Raw genomic sequence first — 24,471 nt, forward strand, 5'->3', positions numbered from 1 at the left:
AACTGGTTTGTTCATTTTATTTCTGTATACTTTTGCTGTTGTACATGAGGGGGACTGTTGGTGGGGATATGCAGACACCTATGTGCCATCTCGTTCATTTCTTACCCCTTTCTGCTGTTCTTCACTGTGGGGGTGTATATATTCTGAGAGCTCTGCTCTCAGACACGCCCCCTGCACTCTTACTCGCTCCGTGTAAGATTAGGAGCTCAGGCAGCGTGCTTTATTACTATGCATGGCGAGCTGTCATCCTGCTCCTAAACGGCCACCTCCATGCAGGACTAAGCTAGTCCTACATGGAGGAATAGTAAATCCAGGGGATTGTTACTGTTGTGGAGTTGTACTGAGTTTGAATGTGGGTGTGGTGTGAGGTGGAGTGTGATGGGGAGAGGAATTAACTAGGGGATTGCCAGGGTGGGGAAGAATATATACAGATATATTCTATTGGTTTACAGGTGGAGGACAGGGGGTATGTGACTGGATGTGGAAGCAAATGGGAGGGGCAAGGAGTGTATAACTGTAATTGAGGTGGGGGTGGGTGAGAAGCGGAGTGAGTTCAAGTGCAGTGAGAACAAATGGGGTGGGTAGATATGGACTCAGCAGACCCGCCATAAAAAAACGACTATCTGTTTAACTTGTCGAATGCAGCAGGTCAGTACCAGAGATCATAAACGTAAGGAGATTATGTGGATGGACAGGACAAAAGGTGGGCTATTGTTGTATGGGGGTATGGAGTGGAGGGGAACTAAGTAACTATGGCATTCCTTGTTAGTGTGTGTGCCACTGTTGAGAAAGACTAAAAAAGGACTTTCAATTGTTAAGTTTTGCATAGCTATGGTCAGAAATTCTTAAACATACATTGTCTAACTTTAGTTTGTTTATGCTTTACCTTTAGACCAAATAGATTGAGCCATGATCCTGTAGGAGGTGTAGAATGCACTGGTAAGTCAGATAGAGGTGATGATTATATCTTGGAGGAGGTACTCTCACACTGTAACAATTGACTGCAAGGGGGAAGAAAAGCTTGAAATTGATAGGATAGGAGAATAGGATATGTAATTAAAGGTGAGGAAATACCAAACAAGAAAAACAGCATTTGAAAAACAGCAAGGCAGTTATCAGGGAGTAAAACGTATACCAGGAAGACAAAACGTATGATCGCTCAATGCAATGTAAGCTACAGCCTTCGTACAATTGTGCACATATGAAATCGAACAAACCAGAGCAAAACAACTGGAAAGCATTGCAGCTTTGCTACAGACTTAAGGTTATTGAGCACATAAACCATTTAACAAACCAGTGCATAACTATTGGAAAGCATAGCAGCACCACTGTAGACTTGATATTATTAAGCACAAATTAAATCAAACAAGTCACTTATCACATTGAACACATTACATCATACAACCATGTGCGTAAGAACTACATATAACAATGACAAAGTCCTGTAATTTTAATGAGCTCTTAAGACAACCAAAATAAGCGTAATTACAGCAGTATAGCCGTGTTTCAGACACGAGCTATACTGTGCTATTATGGTTGGTGTCTTTCGGCTTTTCCCGGTTACGGGTTGCCACAGTGGAACTCCAGTCCACTAATGATTGGCAGTAGATTTTTATGTACTGGCTTGCCAGGCCTAATGCACAACCTTTAATGAAGGAACGGTCATTCACGCATGTCGCCACACAGAAGACGCTCTAACTGAGAATCGAACAGGCAACGTCTAACTGTGAGGCGGCAATGCTACCGCAGCACCACCACCGTGCTATTATACTGCATAAAATTCCTACAAATAGATGAGATTATTGCACTTAAATATGTGTGAATCGATTAGCAAACTCTCACTTACATATTCATTATTATTATTACTAATTATATGGAGTCACACTTTCTTACAAGTGTTTTCATATCTACTGTAGGTGCTTACAGTTACAAGTGAAAACTCAGTTGAAGATGATACATACAATTTTCTGTGTGTGTGTGTGTGTGTGTGTGTGTGTGTGTGTGTGTGTGTGTGTGTGTGTGTGTGTGTGTGTGCGTGTGTGCGTGTGCGTGTGTGTGTGTGTGTGTGTGTGTGTGTGTGCGTGTGTGCGTGTGTGTGTGTGTGTGTGTGTGTGTGTGTGTGTGTGTGTGTGTGTGTGTGTGTGTGTGTGTGTGTGTGTGTGTGTGTGTGGTTCCCCTGCATTTGACCAAACATGCATTTGTTTGACAAATGCAGGGTTGCAAAAAAGTAACTGAACAGGATACACCACGAGCGGGGTTGTGATTTAATGTCATTGGTATGGCTGGCTGAATTGTGTATATGTTGATGGTATGGAATGCTCATACTGGTAAGTGGGGTTGGGGGTGAGAGCATGTGTATGTGTGTTTATGTGAGTTGAGGTTAGGGTCGGGGATGAGTGAAGGATGGTTGTTGTGTGTTTGTGTGGGAGTTTTTGTATTTTAGGATAATGGTAAAGGTTAGGGAATAGATGTAGTGTTGTTTGTGTGTGTGAATATTTGGTGTCTGAGTCTGTCTTGTGTAGTGGAGTGCTATGGGAAGGTTTTACTGGCATTAGGGTGTAGAAGTAAAGTTGGGGAAGGAGCAGTGTTAGAGTTAGTGGTAGCACCCATTTCTAAGGTGGTGCAAAAAACTTGAGGCTAGTGTTATGAGGGAGTAGTTTTAATATCATGAGAGGAAATAGTTTTCCTCTCAGTATTATTGCTTTTTTTTTTTTGCTATTGTGTTTGATTAGACTTATTTTGTCAGTGTTTTACATTTGACATTAGGGCAGTTTGGTCATACACAATAGACCCATATACATATATACATACATGCATACTTATATATATATTGTTCCTTGCAGAAGGTCACATGTGTGTTTTGTCGACTGCTGTTTAGTCGACTGCATATGATCGACTAATCAGCTGAGTGACAGGCCCCCTCCCACACCCCCTTAGCAATGGGTGCTAACCCTAACCCTAATGCTGCCCATTCTCCAACCCCAACTTTGCACCCAACCATAATAAAAATCTTCTCGTAACACCACCACTACACAAGACACACTTAAACACACAAACACACACTAACAACACTGCATCTCACTTTCCTACCCCTGATGCTAGCCATAAAATACACACACTTGCACACAGACATACAACACCTATCCCTAACCTATTCACAACCCTAACCCTAGCTCACAAACACACATACCAACACTCTCATCTCCTCCAACCTCCAACTCCAATCACCTATCTCAACAAAACATACCTTCAACATTTGCACTGCTTGGCTATTTGTACCATCAAAATTAAGCACCATCCCCTGCGTTTGCTGAAAAAATGGAAATTTGACAAAACACAGGGGAATTATATTTCTCTATATATCTATTTACATCTATCTCTATCTATCTATCTATCTATCTATCTATCTATCTATCTATCTATCTATCTATCTATCTATCTATCTATCTATCTATCTATATATCTGTCTGTCTATCTATCTATCTATCTATCTATCTATCTATCTATCTATCTATCTATCTATCTATATCTATATATCTATCTATCTATCTGTCTGTCTGTCTGTCTGTGTGTCTGTCTGTTTATCTATCTATCTATCTATCTATCTATCTATCTATCTATCTATCTATCTATCTATCTATCTATCTATCTATCTATCTGTCTGTCTATCTATCTATCTATCTATCTATCTATCTATCTATCTATCTATCTATCTATCTATCTGTCTGTCTGTCTGTGTGTCTGTCTGTCTATCTATCTATCTATCTATCTATCTATCTATCTATCTATCTATCTATATATTTTTTTTGTTGTTGTTGCTTTGTTTTCACTTTGGATGCATGAAATTTCAAAACACTGAACCTCTGAATAGCAAAGACCAGAGGATTGAAGCTTTGAAATCTCAAACCAAGAAAAAATAAACCCCCAAAAGGTTAAAAACTACTAGTTTCATGTCTTTGCAGGAGGGCAAGCCCCCCCTGCACCCCCACTCCCCCTGCTACTTAAACATACCAACTCTGAGATCGCACTACAATGAAGAGAAAGGTAAAATTCCCATTCTGCACTGTAATGTGCTCTCCATTGAAAAGGTTTGAGATTTCCAAATTCCGACCCTTTGGTCTTCGTTATTCAGAGTTCAATGTTTTGAAATTTCGAGTATCCAAAGTGCACCTATATATATATATATATATATATATATATATATATATATATATATATATATATATATATATATATATATTTTTTCAGTGGCACACTATTGGAAAATGAATATACTCTACTAGAAATACTGACATATTTTTCACTATTTCGCTATTTCAAGAGCTAAGCATAAACTGCATAACCCCAAATTGCATCCACAGCTATAGCCTATCCCATTTCACTTCTAATAAATAGCTCCATCACCAAACACACTATTCCAGTCCCATGGAAAGCCTCATATATCATACCACTCCACAAAGGTGGCCCCTCCCTAGGCCTTTCCAACTATCGGCCATTTGCAGTTCTCTCACCCCTCTCTAAGATCCTAGAAAGATGTATTCATCACTAGTTCATCTTCTATCTCCTCAACAACAACATTCTCTCCTCAACCTAACAGGGATTTTGCCCATCCCACAGCACCACCACTGCCCTACTCAAATTCACCAATACTATAAACTCCCACAGGAACCTAGGTAAATTTGTCTCAGCTACTTTGCTAGATTTATCCAAGGCATTCGACACAGTCTCACATAATAAACTACTGTCTTGTCTCTTTGACCTCAACCTTAACAACCCCACCCTCCTCTGGTTTAAAAGCTATTTAGATAACTGCCAACAATCTGTCAAATGGCATAACTCTCTATCCCCCCACTCCCAACCTCCTTAGGCATGCCACAAGGATCAATCCTAGGACCCCTTCTTTTTAATATCTTCACAAACCAACTCCACTGAGTTACTCCTAAAGCCAACATAGTCAAATACGCTGACAACACAACTCTCATATGCTCTGCACCCAACATTCAACTTCTCCAACAAAAAGCGCAAGAAGCCTTCTCTGAAATAAAGAACTGGCTTAACAACTCACAACTCATACTAAATCCCAAGAAAACACAACTAGTGCTATTCCACTCCACTAAAACGAGCAACCTTACCGTCTCTATACCCTCCACCAGCAAAACCCAAATCACCCGTCACTGAGGCTAAACTTTGAGGAGTTACCATTGGCCAGCAACTCAAATTCACAAAGCACATATCAACAACCACCACTAAAGTCCACAAAAAGCTAGGTTCCCTCTATCATTGTAAAAGTTATCTAACCAGAGAATCTCGAATTGCAATAGCCAGGACCCACCTCCTATCTACTCTACTTTATGCATCGGCAGTTCTAACTAATCTTTACAAAACTGACCTTAATAAACTTTCCATCACTAGATTCGGTACCAATGCCAAATCACGATCCCACCACTGCCTTTCCCTACAAGCCTTGCACTGGCTTGAATTTCTGAACCTATTAAGGTGCCATCCACTCAGCCTAGCTCATTTAATTCTGTACTGTTCCGAGAAAACCCCTGACCTGACTGGCATGCTGAACTTCTACAATTCAAGTAGAAAACTTTGGTCCACCAACAAAGCCTTAATCAAAACCATCACATGCAAAAACAACTCTGGGGAATCACTATTTGCCCATGAAATAGCAAAAATATGGAACAACCTTCCCCCTGACCTCCGACTACAAAACTCCACACCCTCCTTCAAAAGCCTACTTAAAACATACCTCTTCACCAACCATCTATGCACCTGTAATTGACCCCCTGAAGCCTCGTCCACTTTCTGTTTCTACACCCCATCTGTCCTGGACAACACAAACAACACCATGTAACTATACCTATCCATGTGTGATCAGTAACCTATATATGAGTGGATGTACGTGTGTGTGTGTGTGTGTGTGTGTGTGTGTGTGTGTGTGTGTGTGTGTGTGTGTGTGTATGTGTGTATGTATATATATATATATATATATATATATATATATATATAGATATATGTGTGTGTGTGTGTGTGTGTGTGCCCGCATGTGTGTGCATGTGTATATGTGTGTGTGTGTGTGTGTGTGTGTGTGTGTGTGTAGATATGTATATATATATATATATATATATATATATATATATATATATATATATATATATATATATATATATATATATATATATATATATATATATATATATATATATATATAAATATATGTGTATATACGGGAGCACTTTACATACTCGAATTACTGAAAGCCGAGGCCATATGCTCGAGCTTTCAGTAACTCGAATGTGTAAAGTGTTAAAAAATAACACTACTTACCTTAAAACATTACTTACACACAGAGGCAAGGACCCCTGTACGATCTGTGTGTAAGTAATGTTTTCATTTTCTTTGCGATGTTGACAGGAAACAGGAAAGCTCCTGTTTTGCACTTCCACATACAGCGCAAAATAGGAGATTTCCCTTTTCTCCACTGTAGCGCGATCTCAGAGTTATTATATTTAAGTAGGGGGGGTGTGGGGGTCATTGGTCTATATTATAACATCGGAGTCTAGCAACTCGAATGTTATAATATCGAACCCAGTAGAGAGAATGCTGGAAATAGTGAAGCTGCACAACACCGAATACTTTCCTAGGGAAAGTATTCAGTGGGCCGTTTCTGCAGCTTCACTATTTCCTCAACTTTGGAATGAAGGTTACGGACCGGGTTAAGGTAAGTGTACGAACAAAGGTGAGTGTGCAATTGGGCGCAGGTTAGGTGAGTTAGGGTTAGGGCGTAGGTCAGGTACGTGTGCGATTGTGTGGACATGAGGGTTAGGGTGGGGTAGGTGAGTTAGGGTTAGGGAGCGGGTAAGGTGAGTGCGCGATAGTGACGGACCTTAGGGTTAGGGTTGGGTTAAGGTAAGTGGATAGCTAGTGGTGTATGTATGGTTTAGTGCAGGGTTTTGTGAAGTGTGTGTGTGTGTGTGTTTGTGTGTATGTGTGTGTGTGTGTGTGTGTGTGTGTGTGTGTGTGTGTGTGTGTGTGTGTGTGTGTGTGTGTGTGGATTATTTATTTTGGTGTGCTTGTGCTGTGTGTATGTTTGTCGGAATGGCGAGTTTTTTCCCTGGGAAAAAAAAATTCGCTATTCTGACTGTTCAGTATTCTGGTGTTTCGCTCTACTGGGGTCGATATTATAACATTCAAAGTTATAAGACTTCGATGGTATGATATAGACTTGGGGAGCACAGCCCCCCACATCGGGGGTGCAGGGGGGCAAAGCCCCCCTGCAAAAGCGATGTTTGACTTTTTTTGTTTTTTTTTACATTTCATTTTAGGAGTTCGAGTTTCTGAAAATCAAACATATGGTCTCGACCATATGAAGTTCAGGTTTTTGGGAATTCGAGCTTCTAAAATGAATCTGCATACACACACACAGACACACAGACACACAGACACACACACACACACACACACACATATATATATATATGTATATATATATATATATATATATATATATATATATATATATATATATATATATATATATAGTGTGTGTGTGTATATGTATATATACATGTGTGTATGTATGTGTATGTATATATATATATATATATATATATATATATATATATATATATATATATATATATATATATATATATGTATGTATACTCTTGCATGTATATTTGCTTGAATGTATAGATTGAAAATGTAAACATTTATACACTCTTATTCAGTTGTGAAATATCTTGCAATGCTCTACCAGGTTCTTATCTACTCTCGTTGTATATTCTGTACACTTGTATTTTCAACCAAAAGAGGGAATATCCTCTTATTATGGCTGTAAAGTCTACAATCTGTATGCTACTACTCTGTAATATCTCTTTTGTAAATTTTTCTTCTGTCTGTAAACTTATGGAGTTTTTCTCCCCAGGACTCTGCTGAAAACATACATTTGTTGTCCAGTCGGACTATCCTGGCAAACAAATGTTAGATAAATAAATAAAAATAAATAATAAATAATAAATAACCTCCTTTTTAAGGTTTGGATTAGATTTTTTTTTGGTTTTGTCCCTTGTTTATATCTGACAAGTGCAAATTCTATGCACCTGCTGAATCCTTAAAATAATACTACCTGTCTTTGCTGATCCATTTAAATTTATGTACCCAAGTTACTGCCAGACTTCACAAGTACTCTTAAATATAGATTTTTTTCCATAGGAGAGTATCAGTTTACTGAGATTAATCTTTATTTTCGTGGTTATTTAGTTAAATACATATGAGGGATTTCATGGGCCTGGCTGCACAAAGCAGCTTACAGCAGGAATAGTTTCCAGATTTTAGTTTTGTAAATGTAGCCATATCATATCATTACTGTGAATCCATAGAAAGCTTGAATTTAAGACTAAAGTTATAAAAACAGTATTTGCTAGAAGCAATTAATAAGCAGAAGCTGAATTCTCATGTTGCCAATGAAAATGTGCTTTTTAGTAAAACAAATGGTTTCTGTTTTATTGCATGTTAATATTTCATAATAAGTCAACAGGGATTACTCGAATTTGACAAGAATATTTCACAGGATCGCTGAAGCATTATCTGTTTGCTTTTAAAAATAAATAACTATTGTCCTATTTTATAACTCAGATTAGTGGAAATTTAAAGATGCATCTGGTTTACAAAACCAAAAGTTGCAAAGAGATGTACATCTGTTGTGTTCTACCTGTGTTGTTGATTCGGTTGTTTTATTTTAATACTGCTACTGGACTGCTATGTATTGTAGACATACGTTTAATTATTTCAGAATATTTTGTGACACATTAGATGTCACTAAGGTACACAGTTGCTGTTTTTGGCTAGAGATTGTGCTGTTGCTTGAGAAGACAAACAATAAATTCAAGATATTGTGAGATGAACTGGAACTGAACATTCACTTTCTCTTTTGCAGGCCTTTGGGATAGTCCTCCTAAGGTACAAGACATAGACATTGGAAAGAAATTCTATATTTTGCAGCTGAACGTAAACATTGTTAATTCTGTAGCCTTCCAACACCTTTTGGAGATGTTTGATCTTTACAGAAGTCATATAGTACTGATATACTGACTCCCAATGGGTGAATGGAACATTCTGGATTGACTTATTTATTTATTATTTATTTATTTAACATTTGTTTACTGGGAAAGTCCTTTTTGTAACAAAGCCAGTTTTCAGCGGAGGCCTGGGGAGAAATGCTCCAGACTTCTGTTTACAATCAGGGCCCTTTCCTTTTTAATTTACAATCAGGCCCCTCTCCTGTGTACTGTAGTCCCTTGCCGGGTATGACATTGAGGGTATCAGAGCTCTGAAATAAACTGATGCATTGATGAACATCTTGTTGCTACAGCCTAAATGGCATCTGTATCTGCCTTTTATTTTGCTTTATTATTTAGTTATCTTGCACAGCTATAAGCATTTTAAACAAAACGATTGAGTGGTTGATGGAAGTATGCATTTTATGACAGCGCATTATAATAAGCTAAATTTGAGGAGCAAGCAGAAAAAAACACTAAGCAGGTGTGGGACTGTTCATTTTTCACAAAGGAAGTATTTTCATCTAATTTGCCATTGTTTTCAACCAGTTAACAGAGCTCACCTCCCAAATCAAGCAAAGCTGTATAACCCTGGTGTAAATTTGTTTATCCATCTTATCCCATCATGAAGACTAGCCTTAACCCTAATGAAAGGAGTACTTTGACCAGCAGTAGTTGTAACGTATTCCTTAGGCTAGGAATATATTAAGTTAAGAACAAACCCTCCAATCATTTTTCTTTCATGCAGATTTAGGTCCATAATGTGGTGTTTGTACAGACACTGATTTTGTGAATACTTCCGTTTGTTTCTAAATGTTATTAAATCCTTTTGCAGATATTACTGTCTGTTGGAAGTAACATTCCCTCTTAATAAAAGAATGTTTCTCCACCAGCGATTCGATACAGAATTATGGTCTCACAGTTGGGATGCAACAATGAATTCTGTCACTTGGCAAAGGCACAGCTCTCCAGGGGTCATCCCACTAATGCAGATTCAAATGCCAACTTTGTTGACTGTGAGATTTAGTGGTTTACAGAACATACCTTACTTGAGACTTATAAACTAAAATTTTCTTCATAATGCTTAGCATGTTTTATATTTTGATGGCAAATGTGCAATTTACTGTAAGTTGTTCAAAATCAGAAATTATTTGGAGAACTTGTTTAAATAACAGCATGGTTCCTCCTGCCTGTAATCAGTTTCAAACATCTCATTTCACTCTCCTCTTGTTTCCAGTTCTGCTCTGTCGTACCTTGCTCATAATTTTATCATGCCTGTATGCTTTTCGTACGCTCTCATAATAGTTGGAAGAAATACACAGAATTAATAAAAAGAGAGAAAAAGGAAAAGTAGAAAGCCTTGTTGCCCTGTACAGGGCATGAATCGATGCTTTCTGAGTATGTCCATATTAATTAAATGCTCCATAGCAGAAAACTATGTACCTAGTCTGTGGAAGATTTCACACATCATTCCCCTACACGAAGGTAGCTCCTCCACTGACCTTTCCAACTACCGCCCCATTGTCATCCTCTCTCCCCACTCTCCAAGATTCTTGAGAAATGTATTAACTCTCAGGTACTCCACTATTGATTAAACAACAACCTCCTCTCCAAAACGCAACATGGCTTCAGGCCATATTATAGCACCACCACCGCCCTGCTTTCCTTCACCGACACAATCCTGCACCATAAAAACAATGGCCTATTCTCCTTTGCTATATTTCTGGACCTGTCAAAGGCTTTTGATATGGTGTCTCACAATTGCCTTGTCTCTGCCCTCACTAATTTCTCCTTTTCTCATTCTGTCACCATCTGGTTCCATGGCTATCTCTCTGAACGACAGCAATCTCTCTGGCAAGATCAGCTATACCCTCATCTCCCAATCTCTCTTGGGGTACCACAAGGCTCCAGCCTTGGTCGCCTACTTTTCTCCCTCTTCATCAACAACCTTCATTCCTTCACCAAACATGCCACACTCATACAATACACAAATGACTCCACTCTCATCTGCTCTGCCCCCCACTTTACCAGAACTCCAAAATATCACACAAGAGTCTTTTACATCTGTAGAAATCTGGCTTTCCAATGCCTGACTTCTACTCAATCCAAACAAAACCAAACTTCTTATCTTTCAACCCTCCAAATCTATACAAACTTCCACCCTCTTCAGCATTTGTGCCAAGGACAACACCATCATCTCCCCATCTGAACACACTAAACTTCTAGATGTGAAAATTGACAACAATCTCAAATTTGACCTCCACATATCTCTTACCATAATAAAAGTTCATAAAAAACTCGGGGCACCTTATAGAACCAAGCAATACCTAATGAGAACAGCCAGGACTGCTATTGCCAACTCCCAAATAATCTGCACCTTACTCTATGCCTCTTCCATACTTACCAACCTTAGACAGACTAACCTAAACTGGCTAGAATCCTGCTACAATAAAATTGCAAAGTTTGTAACAGATGCAACCTACCGTAGCCACCACTGCAACTCAATTAAGGAACTTGATTGGCTCGAACTCCCTCAACTTCTTCTCCTGGATCAACTATCATTTGCCCACAAACTAATAAACCACCCCCACAAGATACCATCACTTCCAAATCTACTCCAACCCTACTCTACTTCTAGGCCCCTAAGATCTAACAGCAAAAATCTACTTATTACCACCAAACCCAAAATCTCAGCAGGAGAATCCCTATTCTCTTGTGCTATTTCTAAACTATGGAACAACCTCCCCACCTCGATAACCAAATTACTATCTAGCAGTCTATTCAAAACCATTCTAAGTCTCACCTAAAAATGCATTGGCTCTGCCCTTGCTCCAACCCTGACTAACTACTCTCCCAGACACTTAATACATCTTACAGTACAGCATTATTTTTTTATATCCTATTCTGAAGCTTAATCCATAGGTATCATTTAAACTGACTACTTAATTTTAATACTATCCTCTCCTCATTACCTTTAATTGTTGTTCTTACTACTGTGCCGTTTACTCTGCATGCCATGTTGTCTACTGTAAAATCATCTGCCAATGTAATGTTGTAACATTTTCTATTGTATTGTTTTCTTATTGTACTTGAGAAGCTTTTCTTCCCGGGCCACCACTGAAAAAGGACCTGTGTCCAGTCGGACTTTCCCGGTAAATAAATAAATAAATAAAATAAATGTCATATGCTGGATGTGTAGTAGAAATGAGAGCTGAGCCACTCATGCATACAGCATCCTTTTGTTACCAAGTACATCACTTACAAGGAAGGTGGTGCTACCTCTGAGAGTTTATACCTCTAACCTGGTCCTTATGTATTTGTGTATATCTAATTATTTCACCATTTTCATAAATGCATACTTCTATTATGATAGCAAGCTGCATTTATTAGAGAGATGGGGAAACCAGTAAGTCTGCTGCAGAAATTTCTGGAATGTGCTACAGCTTTTTCTCTTGTCAGTTTAACTTAGATCAGAAAAAAAAAATTAACACACTATTTGTACCCTTAAATGTTTCTCTCATCCTTTGCTTTCCCCTGATTAAAGTATATTTCTCCATAAAATAGTGCATGGTAGAGATATATGCATGTAATAAATAAATAATTAATTAATTCTGATTTCTTGTATCAGCCCCATTGTTTTCTCTTTGAAATGGATTGATTAGATCTTGACTTACGACCAGACATTGAGGACCTTTATGTTGCATTAGAAGTGAATGGCTGGTGCCTTGTGTTTTGTCTGGTTGTCGAAATGATTGCTAAAATCAACTTCATTCTAGTTTAGTCACAGGTGGATAGAGCCAGGAAGAAAGTTTTTTCCTGCAAAAATGGTAGCCTTGCACGCACGTTTTTGACTAGAGTCATTAATATTCTGTGACATTATATGCAATACTGAGTGAACAGCAGATGTGAGGGATAATGCGATCCTGGGCACTTTTCTGAAAACGTATTAAGAAGGTGTTGCTGTTATGGCAGAAGTTACAGAGCATGCAGAATGGTTAGGTATGCCCATGAGGTCTTCTTTAGAGTTATTTATTTATTATTCTGTTTCTCTGTTGTTGCTGCTGCTATGTCTTGTTAGGGTGCTGCAGGCTTCAAAGTGTCCAAAGACTCATACCTGCTTAGCTGCACCTTTTAATGTTCTTTGCGATAACCTGGATTGTTTCAGGCATAACAACAACAATTCCGCTCACTTTAAATGCAATTATGTCAATCACCAAAGTCAGCAAAGCTCAGTGAAGCATGTTAAAAAAGTAACGATTTCTGGAATTTTGCTTTTAATAGAGGGCCTTCTGGAGGTTATGAGGTAGATCCTCGGGAACAGTTAAATGAAAATCTTCTCTTTTGATTTTTTTTTGCTGTCCATTACACCACCATCTACTGACCATAAGCACTCCCATCCTTCCTGCCCCAAAATGACCCATTCATTCCCCTGGCAGGAGCTCTACTGCTCATTTGTTTCTGAGGAAAGGATCTGTCTGTCATTCATTCAGACACCCCCCACACAGATAGCATTTCATTGAAACCACCAATCTCCATCAAGCATTCAGTCACAGAGACCATCCTAAGGTGTACACTCCAAACTGTACTCCCAAATGCAGGTGAGCAGGCTGTGCCTCTTCAGTCCTCCCTCACAATATCTGGCCTCTCAAGTGCTGTGGCTAATACTTGAAACCCCTTTTACCTGGGCCATGGCCACAGCTCTGTCCTTCTGTATCATGTAATCAGATTTCTGTTCTGATTTTTTAAAGCAGTAATAGTACAACAAGGTTACCTAAATGATATGCTTTTTAGATGTATCTGCCCTCCATTTTAATACCAAACATGCTCATTTTGTACTTCCAAAGACAAATTCATCTGATTTTTATACAAAGCATGCAACAGTTCCTTTTGTATAGTAATTGTTCCTTTTAAGTTTTAACAGACAGTATAATTGTACCTTATTTACATACTGGTGAGTCTTTGTCTCGCACAGTGAAATGCCATGCTGTATCCTGTTTAAGCCCTTAAGAGTGAGGGTGTATTGGTCTAAAAAATAACATCAAAACATATGAGTTGGAGATACTGAATGTGGGCTGAGTAAGTTTAATAACATAAACATTTTAACAAATCTGAGATATTGTGAGTTATCCAATAAGTTAATTTAATAGCAAGTAAAAAGTTTTACATATTAAGATTGTAGTCAGATAGGTAAGACAGAAGAGCAGGACATTAGAAATGGCAAACAGAATGTAGCTTGCAATGTTATGAAAGTCACTTAATAGAACAATGCAGTTTTGCCCCTATGCATATCAGTACTGCACCTTCATTGTGAATATATGGTCATTTATTTATGCCCATATATAGGCTATATCAGTCTACTGATCAGAACAAAGCAGCCATGATGGTTATCGGTCAGAAAAATGGGCTCTGTAAATGGGTAGTGCAGTCTGTTCTAGAAGAAGGGCGGAAGATGTAATCAATAGAACTGCAAGGAGAACACAGTTTTAGTATGATTGGATGGAGAAGCTAAAATGGCTGTTGTGAAGAGATTGATTTTACTGCTTGCTCAGACTCATTTGACAAACAGGTCTGACAATCGTTATGAAGGCCTGGGGAAGAGAGTGGGAAGTATCCTTGGTATACAGCAAGGAATAGGCTGAACAGAACGACACGACTGGAAAGGATGCCATTACTTAGTTACAGACTTTGCACGATGTCCCATCAGATGGAGCAGTCAGAAGAGCTTGTGATCACTATTATTTATGTAAATGTAGTGATTTATGGTCCTTGCAAACTGGGAATAACAATTAATCCAATGTGGATGCAGATTACAGATTAATATACCACACTCAATGCTTGCCACATACTAATGGGTTACTTTTAATGTATTTCAGAGAAAAATATTTTACAGTCCCTTCATATTGTGGAATTAGAGTCTGCAGTTCCTATAAACTGTTGAAAATCTTCTCTCACTTCAAGTAAACAGTGGCTTAATTAATATCGTGAATGTTTTTCCAGAGCTCATGTTTATCTTCTTGGCCACTGAAGCATGCAATAGACATGCTCAAGCCTGTTTTACTCCAGCTTCTGTGGCATTCTGAATGTTATCGTCTTCATCATACCTCACGCATGCCCACGTTATTCACATGTTTGCTACAGACTCGGAAATAGTGTCTGTCACATCTTTGTCAGCATTCTTATATGCGGTTCCCTATTACTCCGTCGCAGATGCAGGTTGTCGAATGCTTCTTTGTCGAACATTAATGTGAGAAAAGGCAAAATAGTGAAGCAGCTTTTCAGCAAATTCTTTCCCTGGGAAAGAATTCGTTTGGCCGCTTTCACTACTTTGCCTTTTTGGTACTGTAGTGCGATCTCGGAGTTGGTATATTTAAGTAGGGGGGGGGTGTGGGGCGGGCAAAGCCCCCCACATTAAGTAATGTTTTACTGTTTTTTTCTTGTTTCGGAACAGCAATTGTTTTCCATTGGAAAATAATCACCGTTCTGAAGTTTCGACGTTGTAAGCTTTCACTTACATGGGGTCGATTATCTGTCGTTCGCTCTTCTGAGTGTGCAATATGATAATATAGACCCTTATATGCATTCCCAGCTGTTTCTGTGAGAATGAGGTTTTAGAGGTATCATTTTCTCTTGATTTGTCGCCCTCTATTTTAGTACCAACCACGCTTTTTTTGTGCTATAAACATTAATAGAACATTGCTTTAAGTTAACACCATGTTATCTACCATCCTTCATTTTCTGCAGTGCACCCTTGATTGTACATGCCAAGTATGTCATTCTTTTAACTGGAAGCCCGTATTGACCTATATTCCTTCCTTGCTTGATTACATTGCACGCACTTATGTACACCAAGCATAAGTACCTTGTATTTAAACATGCACATAATTTAGATCTTAATTCAGATTTTCTGCAGGAGGGGGACAAAATCACAATATCAAGGTCTGCAAACCACCCAAGTGGCTAGAAAGCAAATGAATGCATCTGTAATTGATATCAGATTTGCATGTGACCTCTAAACCAAACACAGAGAGCCCCCATAATTTGCTAAAATGTATATAGTTTTAATTTCACTCTACTATCCAGCATTGCTGGCCTGCCCATTTTCTTAGTAGCTTGCGTCCATTTTATTCCTTCCTTGTAATTATTTCAGCAGCAGCCCCACTTAACAAACTGTGATAAAAAAATATTTGCTCACTCTCTCTCCCCTATGATTTTCCATTGCCCTTCCAGCAGCCATGAGGGATTAACAATACTTTCCAGGCTTATAACAACTTCTTCTACTCAGCCATGAAAGAATATCCCTTGTAGCTCTGAATTCTGTTCTCCCTATAACAACCTTTTATGTCATTGCTTTCAGTCCTGATGCCTGCCAAAGCAACTAGCAAGTATAAGCCATGCATGCATGATGAGGGTCCACAGCACCTGTGAAAACATGTCATGGCCTGTAACAGGTCTATGTGGCCAATGCCCTGCAGAAGGAAGCACCTGGAAATAATTTCTCACAGCTCATTATGCTGTTCCTGTCTGAGCGTAAGTAAACAAGTATTCGTGCACATCTGACCAATGTAAAGTACCACCTGTATAAAGTTCACTTGTTTGTATAAAAGCCAAAGACCAGATTCTTATCGATGGCATGTTGCCACGGTGATTATGCAGGCTGTAGCCAAGCAGGCTAGTATTGCAAATCTGTAAGCAGCCATTCAAATGCAGCTGCAGTAATTCTCTTCTCTGCCCACCTCTCCTTAACAGTAGCACACATTTTCGGTTCTGGTGTTCCTTCTGCTCCTTAGTAGTTCTGGGTATCAGCAAAGCTTCACTTGCTCTGAGAACTAAGCAAATTATCTTTGTCTGGATTCAACAAAATGCAACCCTCACTTCCTTTAATGCAGCTACATCATTGCTAACCATGGACAGCTATAATACTATACAGTCTTTGCAAATAAATGAGCCTTTGTTATTTTCTGTTTCAATATAAAAAACCCAGAAAGGAAACTCTTGAGAAAAGGCTATAATACAATCTATGTCTAGAAATAATATGACTTCCTGGTCAAGCAGTTACCCATGCCACAATGTCCCTCAGCCTTCCACTTCAGCCATCACTTAAAATTGTACTTTATTGTATCAAACATTACTAATAACTGGGAGAACGAAGTTCACAACCTTACCCTGCATGCGTAATATACTTTCTTCTCATCTCTGATACAGATGTGTCTTTATTTCACTATCTCAGACAGGCATATCCTCTTTTTCTCCATCTCTGTTGCTAAGCTTTAAAATGTTAATGTGCATCTAAGAATGAAGAGTGGGAAATAAGAAATAAAACCTCCTTTCTTCATACATCTGATTTATCATCATTTGTTTAAATCAAATATACCAGTGATGGGCAATTAGGTTGAAATATAAAATAAATTATTTAACTTACTGGCCTACATGGTTTCTAGATAAACTTTTTTATTTGGTAGAGTGCATTTAATGGCCTGCTGCTTAGATATGTTTATAGATTGATTGTGGATTGCTAAACAGGTTTGATTGTCAACAATAGCAACAAGAGACAATAAGGTGTACACCAGACCAAACCTAGGACTCAAGGAATAAAGCTCAAATAAATAAGTCTGGGGTTATGGACACAACAGAATGAAATGAGGTGCAGAGATCCAGGCAATAAATAAATCACCTGTTATGATGAGTTTGGTATTGCAAAATAGCTGAGATAAAAAATCATTTTGAGAGACCCTGTTTTGAAACTGGCATGGCAGTGATGTAGAAAATAAAAGCTAAGGGCAGCTGCGGTTATCCTATAATACTGATCAGATCTTATTATTTATTTAGATTTTGCAGATATACTCTTTCAAGTAATTTTTCACAATGGACTTGACAATTAGAAACAAAACAAAACATAAATACAAAGATTATTTTTGTTTTTGTGCCATCAAGAATCAATTGTATATGTACAATTCAGTGCATACTTCTTCATAACAAAATATTCTAGACAAAGTGTATTATGATTGCATTTCTATTCACAGCCAACTTAGTACATGCCAAAGACATGGATGCCTAGAAAGTTGCCATGTAGTACATGGGCATTCAGCTGCTATGATGCATTACTAGCTGCAGGTAGTACATGGGCATTCAGCTGCTATGATGCATTACTAGCTGCAGGTAGTACATGGGCATTCAGCTGCTATGATGCATTACTAGCTGCAGGTAGTACATGGGCATTCAGCTGCTATGATGCATTACTAGCTGCAGGTAGTACATGGGCATTCAGCTGCTATGACGCATTACTAGCTGCAGGTAGTACATGGGCATTCAGCTGCTATGACGCATTACTAGCTGCAGGTAGTACATGGGCATTCAGCTGCTATGACGCATTACTAGCTGCAGGTAGTACATGGGCATTCAGCTGCTATGATGCATTACTAGCTGCAGGTAGTACATGGGCATTCAGCTGCTATGATGCATTACTAGCTGCAGGTAGTACATGGGCATTCAGCTGCTATGACGCATTACTAGCTGCAGGTAGTACATGGGCATTCAGCTGCTATGACGCATTACTAGCTGCAGGTAGTACATGGGCATTCAGCTGCTATGACGCATTACTAGCTGCAGGTAGTACATGGGCATTCAGCTGCTATGATGCATTACTAGCTGCAGGTAGTACATGGGCATTCAGCTGCTATGATGCATTACTAGCTGCAGGTAGTACATGGGCATTCAGCTGCTATGATGCATTACTAGCTGCAGGTAGTACATGGGCATTCAGCTGCTATGATGCATTACTAGCTGCAGGTAGTACATGGGCATTCAGCTGCTATGATGCATTACTAGCTGCAGGTAGTACATGGGCATTCAGCTGCTATGATGCATTACTAGCTGCAGGTAGTACATGGGCATTCAGCTGCTATGATGCATTACTAGCTGCAGGTAGTACATGGGCATTCAGCTGCTATGATGCATTACTAGCTGCAGGTAGTACATGGGCATTCAGCTGCTATGATGCATTACTAGCTGCAGGTAGTACATGGGCATTCAGCTGCTATGATGCATTACTAGCTGCAGGTAGTACATGGGCATTCAGCTGCTATGATGCATTACTAGCTGCAGGTAGTACATGGGCATTCAGCTGCTATGACGCATTACTAGCTGCAGGTAGTACATGGGCATTCAGCTGCTATGATGCATTACTAGCTGCAGGTAGTACATGGGCATTCAGCTGCTATGACGCATTACTAGCTGCAGGTAGTACATGGGCATTCAGCTGCTATGATGCATTACTAGCTGCAGGTAGTACATGGGCATTCAGCTGCTATGATGCATTACTAGCTGCAGGTAGTACATGGGCATTCAGCTGCTATGATGCATTACTAGCTGCAGATAATCAGCTGCTATGACGCATTACTAGCTGCAGGTAGTACATGGGCATTCAGCTGCTATGATGCATTACTAGCTGCAGGTAGTACATGGGCATTCAGCTGCTATGATGCATTACTAGCTGCAGGTAGTACATGGGCATTCAGCTGCTATGATGCATTACTAGCTGCATGTAGTACATGGGCATTCAGCTGCTATGATGCATTACTAGCTGCAGATAATCAGCTGCTATGATGCATTACTAGCTGCAGGTAGTACATGGGCATTCAGCTGCTATGATGCATTATTAGCTGCAGATAAGAAGTGTAGAAGCGCAAACTATTTTACATCTTTGAAATCCATAAAACATAGTGCTGCCGCATATCAGCTGCCAGAAGTGAAATGAACCAGTCCACGAGCTTTAAAAGCTGCTAGAAACTTCACTCTGCCATACATCTGTTTATTAGCATGTCAGCATGAGGTGTATTACAGCTTTTAAAGTAAGTGTACATTCGCTGCTGTTCTGCGGTGTCTGTTGTGTATGCTGTAGTGCCTGACCTGAGTGTAACAGCTTTAAAATGGATAACATAGAGGATTATAGTTAGGTTTCCAACCATAACCAACTTATTATGTGCTCAACGCATGACTGTAAAGATATTCCCCTCTAGAGCGGAGTAAAGTTACATATTCATCTCAGTTCTACTTCTGCTTATGAAGTATGTAGATCTAGCAATCCTCACTATAACCAAATATAATGGAAAATTAAAAAAAATAAACTACTTTGGTGTTCTACCAGAGTGTAAATAAGCTGCTTTAGAAAAGATAAAAAAAAGAAGTCCTATAACGAATAAAAGCTATCCACATTAAGCATTCTATCAAGAAGATCAGCAAGGAGCCTGAATTAACCCTCAGGAAGGTCATAAGCATACATGAATTAGTCCTAGAATTAAGCCAAGGATCAATACAAATCCTTCTTTATATACAGTACAAATCTGAGAAATAAAACCCAGCAATGTTTTGAACTACTCTTCATTGGAATTACTCACTCTGACCCTAAAGATATATATAATTTATTTGAAAACAGATTTATTGCTAATTTTACCCTAGAAATGGTCATGAAATTCCACAAATCCCCGAGTTCCATTTACTGCCTGACCATCACGCAGCAGGCCCTGACTGCTATCAAAAATTAAAAACATATCTTCTACGGGTCTGGACAATTTATCTGGATGCCTATAAACAGTTCCAAACATGTTCTCATTGAGGTCCTCCTGCATTTCTTTAACTTAAGACTCGTCACACAGTCCTTCTCTGAGGTAGGAAAACAGCTGTTGTAATGCCCCTTCACAAAGGGGGCCTGGCAGTCTCCAGGAGCTGTAGACCTTTCAGCCTAACTAGCCTAATTGGATGCATTGTCTCTCTCTTAAACTGTGATATTCAAAACTTCATACAAATGGACGAGCAACAGTTTGTTTTTCTCAAAAGAAGGTCATGTCTATTTAGTTTAGTAAATTTCATAGAAGAGGTCACATAGGCAATGGCTAGGAATTAATTAGTCCATAGAGGATATCTGGTCAAAGCCTGTGACACAGCAGCAAACCACTCTATATTTTATAAATCTTTGGTGGCTGGCTAGAATCATGGGTAGAATTAAATTTACCATCATGTTTTCTAATCTAATTGTAAAGATTTTACCTTCTAACTGGTGGTGACAAATAGGGATGTAACTGGCTGAGATGGTATAGTTTAGGAAGCATAAGGACTTTGGCCAAGTTAGAACTTCCCAGAATGATGACATTGTAAATAAGCTGACAGACTCAAGGTAAACTCTCAAGATGTTAGACAGATTGCAGATTTCCTGAAGGCCGCATAATTAAGTTTAAGGTGCCATTTCAGAAAATACTAACATAAGCAGATACCCCAAGGCTCAATGCTAGGGCCTCTCTATTTTTGCATATACTTTTCTAACCTCTGCATCATAACCCCAGTCCTTTAGCTGAACACATTTGATGATGCCTGTAAGCTGTGTGTTACTGTTCACATCCCTCTAAATATTAAAACACTACAAAAACCGGGTCTATATTAAAAACTCGAATGTTTACTTACCTGAAAACCTAAACGCCGTCACGTCTTCATCGAACCGCAAAAACACCGATCATCCTGAAGCGCGAAATTCAAAATGTCGATTCGTCATGGATGGCCCTTCTGCGGTATAGCTCCGTAAGGTAAGTGTGCGATAGTTACGGACCTTAGGGTTAGGGTGCGGGTTAATTTAAGTGCAAACTTGGTGGTATATGAAAGATTTAGTGTAGGGTTAGAAGTAGGGTTTAGTTTAGGGTTAGAAGTAGGGTTTTGTTTAGTGTATGCATGTGGTTTATTTAGTTTGTTTGTGTAGGTAGTATGTAGCGGGCGGTGGGATGGGACAACTATGACATTTTGAGTTTTTGAATTTCGCGGTTTAGGGCATTCGGTGTATTTGCAGTCCGAGGAATATGTGTCGGCGTTTAGGTGTTCAGGTAATTAAACTTTTGATATTTTGATATAGACCCAATAAAAGCAATCCTTACAGTGCAGTGGTGTACAGCGAAAGGACTTTAACTAAATGTGAAAAAAGTACAGTATTGCCATTTTTGGTAAAACAAAACAAATAAATAAATAAAACAAATAAATAAATAAATAAGCTCATTTACAATTTCCAGTACAGCCTGCATGACACTCCAAATGGACACATTAGTCATGGACATTGGCACTTGGGTCAGCAACTCTGTGTCCTTTGTCCACCACATAGCAACAATAATCTGGAAATCCTTTTATGTGACTTCACTAATATCTAAAGTGATTTCATCCAGGTAAAAAAGCTATTACCATGATGTACTCTGTTCTAATTGGACCAGTTACAAAATTCAGTGCTCCTCCCGGCATACACCTAGCTAGGCATATTGTGCAGCTATAAAGGTCCTAACTAAAATCTCTTATCTACCAGTACAAGCCTGCTGCCTGCTCCCTGTTTTGTATTGGCTGATCTGAGGAGAGCTATTTCTTGCATTTACTGCCATCAAAAACCCAAAGTTACTGGATCACTTGTAACTCCATAAGGCAAACAGCTCCATAAACACTCAAACTAAAGACCTAAGCCTCCATCCGCATATAAATAAAATCTGCTGGAGGGAACAGTTTATTACCCAGCAGTTATCCCATCTCCTAGATTAAATTGTCTTTATATGTTAAACAGAGTAAAATTGTGACATAGTTGATAGAGAACCTAGATGATTGGATGGGCATTTGCCAAATTCACCCCTGGCCTGTCATGTTTTGTACTCCTGGAAGTGGGAAGTGCACCCTAAAGGTTATCAGCAAATTGCAAATGGTGTCTTCATATAATTGCCTACCATGCAACTTGTATCATCCTATGTATGTCTAGTACTATTTCAGAAGTTCTTTTACCTGTTGACAATATAACACCAGGTAAGGTACTGGGCTTTTATGGTTTAACTCCAGATTTCTATAAATTCCTCAAAAATTGCTCTCCCAGTTATTGAATGTTTTCCAGTACTTAAAATGTATGTTAATTTCTGGGAAGTTATAACTTGGCCAAAGTCCTTATGCTTCTTAAACTGGGCAAAGACCATACAATCCCTGCCAATTACAGACCTATTTCTCACTAGCAGATTGAAGTTAAAATCCTTAGAATATATTAGACAACATGGTAAATTTAGTTCTACCTTACCATTAAGGATTTATAAAAAATAGGGCAGGCAAACCAGAACTTATCAGATAGTGGTTAACAGACACGAGCAGACTCTGAATAACAATTTGACCACACTGTTGCTTGATTTCTCAGAAGTCTTTGATTTAAAGAATTGGGAAATTCTTTCTCTTGTCAATTACTTTGTGATGCAGGACGACTTTACTGGAAAATGTAGTTTGCTTTATGTGAACCACAAGGCTAGAGGAGTTACTAATGTGTTACGTTCCCTCCATTTCACATAAACTGAAGGATAAGACAGAAATGCCCAGCTCTTTTGTTCCTCTTTGTTATCAATACCTTTGCCCACAGATTGGTTATGTAAACCATTAACTCCTAGACATAAGGATCAAAGCACCCAAAACACTTCTAACATCCTGTTTTTTCAGATGACGTTGCTATTTAGCCAGTGAAACCATTACATGCTACTGGAATAGCGTGAAACACCATTGCTTCCTTTTTCCTGAATGTTCTGGGTTATATTAAAATTTCTCAAAGACTAAAGTATTTTCTTTAACTCTAGAAGCTTACATGCCCCTCAGAAACTCTTTGGAAATGGAAGTGGAAATAGCAAAATAATGAGTATATTTAGGGTTTAAGTTATAAATGAATATTTCAAAAAGTATTAAGATGAATGCAAAACCTCTTACTAAATGTATCACATGGAAAATAATTTCCTGGAAGAGGTTATTCTTTCCTTGCCTTGTAAGATTGATAATTTTAACAACAAAATAAAAAACATAAGGGCTAGTATCTGGATTGACAAGTTAAAAAGATTACTTACATGCAAGAGGTTATTAAGTTCACTTAACTTAACTCATTATAGTATAACTTGTGCAGCCCATCAAAATGAAAAGCCAGTCTAGCTGGTTATGGAGTTTATGAATCAAGTAAAGGCAGTAAACCATTATCCAACCAGGAATGAGACCCAGGAATTTGGAGGCATGGTGCGAGACAACAAGCATTAAGCAACAGAAGAAAGTCTCAATTAAAAGCCATTTACTTTCTTCATCCAGGTTATGAGCCAACCCTCCAGTTCATATCATTAACAATATGGTATGTTGGAAAAAATGTTTAAGCCTATTATTACTTTATAAATGATGTAATGGCTTTTTTTTACTTGCTTTGCTTTTTCTATCTAAATAATCTGCAATGTTTTTTCATATGCACATCAACCATAGCATGTGACCAGAATGATGTTTAGCTGTGACACCATAAAACCCAGAACACCAGCCATCATAGCTGCACCTATGCCTCTAATGGACACAGACAACCTGTAAATGGTTCATCTCCCAGGCCCCTGCTTGTAGATGT

The sequence above is a fragment of the Protopterus annectens genome, chromosome 8.part1 (genome assembly GCF_019279795.1).
Source record: "Protopterus annectens isolate FY-2018-M chromosome 8.part1, PAN1.0, whole genome shotgun sequence".
Taxonomy (NCBI): domain Eukaryota; kingdom Metazoa; phylum Chordata; order Ceratodontiformes; family Protopteridae; genus Protopterus; species Protopterus annectens.